The sequence below is a fragment of the Haematobia irritans genome, chromosome 4, assembly GCF_050003625.1.
Source record: "Haematobia irritans isolate KBUSLIRL chromosome 4, ASM5000362v1, whole genome shotgun sequence".
Lineage (NCBI taxonomy): Eukaryota > Metazoa > Arthropoda > Insecta > Diptera > Muscidae > Haematobia > Haematobia irritans.
The window spans coordinates 118,340,347-118,342,913 of record NC_134400.1 but is presented as its reverse complement, the minus strand read 5'-3'; the positions used below and the strand labels follow the sequence as shown (position 1 = coordinate 118,342,913).

The 2,567-nt window shown below is 29.3% G+C and overlaps 1 long non-coding RNA gene across 1 annotated transcript; it reads right to left on the bottom strand.

Annotated features, from left to right (window-relative positions):
* Positions 1-838: 838 nt before the first annotated feature.
* On the bottom strand, positions 839-1,580 carry LOC142236754 (uncharacterized). Its single transcript, XR_012722182.1, has 3 exons — positions 1,412-1,580; positions 1,228-1,326; positions 839-1,149 (listed from the first exon to the last, which is right to left on the bottom strand). It is a non-coding gene; the product is annotated as an uncharacterized LOC142236754 (long non-coding RNA).
* Positions 1,581-2,567: the final 987 nt, after the last annotated feature.

Below are 2,567 nucleotides of genomic sequence, written 5' to 3'. Positions count from 1 at the left end.
TAAGGAAGTGTATTTGAAAGAAAAGTATATACTTTTTGTGATAAACGTTTATTCTTTTCCAGGATGTAAAAAAAAATTCGTAAAGACTAACTCAAAAAAAACGAGGTTTTTTAGTTCTTAACACATTTTCCTGTAATACCAACAATGTAGAAGAAATTATACGATTTTATAACTTTTGAACATTTTTTTACCTTTCGCCTGGACGGAGAATCGAACCACGGACCATGCACTTTGTAAGCCAACACACTAACCACTGAGCTATGTACCTGTTATGGTCATCAATAGATAATTATCCATATAAGTTATATTCATATAGCATAGCTTGCGGCACCCACGGACCGAATAAACAAAGTTTATTTAACAGAAACAAACATTTAGTTTGGCACCGTGGAGCAGTGGTTGCTACGTCTGACTTGCATACCAAGGGTCGTGGGTTCGATCCCTGCTTCGACCAACGTTTTTTTTTACCCTCCACCATACACCGAAAAAAAAGTTTACTATTTTTTATGAAAAATGAACTAACCCATAGTAAGAATGACCATGATTTGGCGCCAAAGATTTTTTTCATCTAGATAAGTTCATGATTTTCTTATAAATTAGTTCATGTATTACATCGTATTTTAGTTCATTATTACTATGCTGTGGGAAGAATATAGTTAAACTCATTCAAAATATTCCTGCTATCCGGAAAAATTAACAATTTTTTGGGAAACCTGTATTAAGAAATTGGTTTGAAATAAACTGTTTGTCGGTATAATTTTCAAAAAAGTAGAGAAATTGAGGAATCAAAAGTACAAAAAGCCTGTATACAACTAAGAAATTTTTCGTACAAAACAAGTCAATTTTCTATAACCACCAGTATTTTATTTCAAAGAATTATTATTATATTACACAAAACTATGGCTTATGATATACAATAAAGGAAATATTTTTATTAGTACGTTGGACGCATTTACTTGTCGGTAGTTAGTAATTGCTTCTTTAAAAGAGTAATATTCTATGTTATTAGGACTAAACTAATTAATTTAAATTTCCATGTTTTCTATCCATATGAAAGATATATGTGGCATAAGTTGCTATATTCAATTGAATTGTCCAATTTCATCGATTTTGGCTAACTTTTGTTGGGCGGATTTGGCTTATAAGCATCTGAAATTGCAAAGTTATACAAAATATAAGAAAAATATTATTAATTAATTCTATCGTTCATATTGATCTCTAACTTACGGTTTTCAAGAGTATTTCCTAGAGTCAATAAGGATATCAGCTTAATTAGTATTAAACAGTAAGAATATTCAAAAAATTACCATTACGAGACCTGTCTACCTGCAAGTGAAAAAAATAATTTTTAATAAATTGAAATTTTGGTTTTATTAAAAACGGACAAAATACCGTTTATAGAAAAACTTACCACATTGAAAAATCCATCCAGTAGGTACATTATTGGAATCATATCCATGGACAAATGGGACGTTATTGAAATTATTCTCAGAATATATTTGAAATAAAAAATATTATAAAATTAGACATAATTTCCACTTGTCAGTATAGCATTTAGTATTTAAGGTGGATATTAAGTTCGAGTTTAGCGGCTAAAATTGCAATTTCAATGATAAGTTTTCTTTAATAATCCATTATAAAAAATTATCTTTATAAAAAACTTGATTTGGGTTATTCTCCATCAAGTTATATTTAAATTTGTATCGAAGACGTATAATTTTATACTTTGCTTAGTGATTTATTTTTAATTTTAGCGGCTAAACTCGAACTTAGTACTCACCTGTAGGAATTGCTGTAACATAAAAAATATAGATTAAAAAAAATGGTTGCTTCTCAACCTGTGATCCAGATGTTGAATAAATATAAATCATCCTATTACCACTCATGTTGTATATTTTTTATGTATATCAATTTAAAATCCGCACTAATTTTAAACTAACATATTAACAGAAATATACAGTTCCTTAATCTGTTATTTGTTTTTTATCAATAAAAAGCGTTCTTGATTCCTCTAACATCACATCATTCACTTCTCAGTTTCGAAATAAATGTATTTTCATTAATAAACACCAATACCGCACGTACAATTTTGCAAAATTACATCCACGTGTGCACTTCATAAATGCATCAACATAACTGAATGCAACAATAAAACTCAAAGACACAAATAGTCATAAGGGATACATACCTGCCGTAAAGAAAAACAACTCCACACACACACACGATCCCTTTCTGATCTTGCTATTGCAAAAAAACAACTCTCTCCACAAAAGATACCAACAACACACAAGGAACATTCCATTGTCTCTAGAATCAAAACAACCAACAACAGCATAAATGACGCAATAACAAACACAAACAATCATACGAGATATACACAAAATGTCTCTAAAAACTCCCTCGCATGATGCACTCACATTTTCCAGTAGCACGTTTATTGATTAGTAGGAATTCTATCTATAAGTTAAGGTAAAATATATACCAAATCTATGAGGAATCTATAAAAATTATATACACCTGTCAAGGATTATATTAAATAATTTTTATTCTATTTTAACTAAAATTTT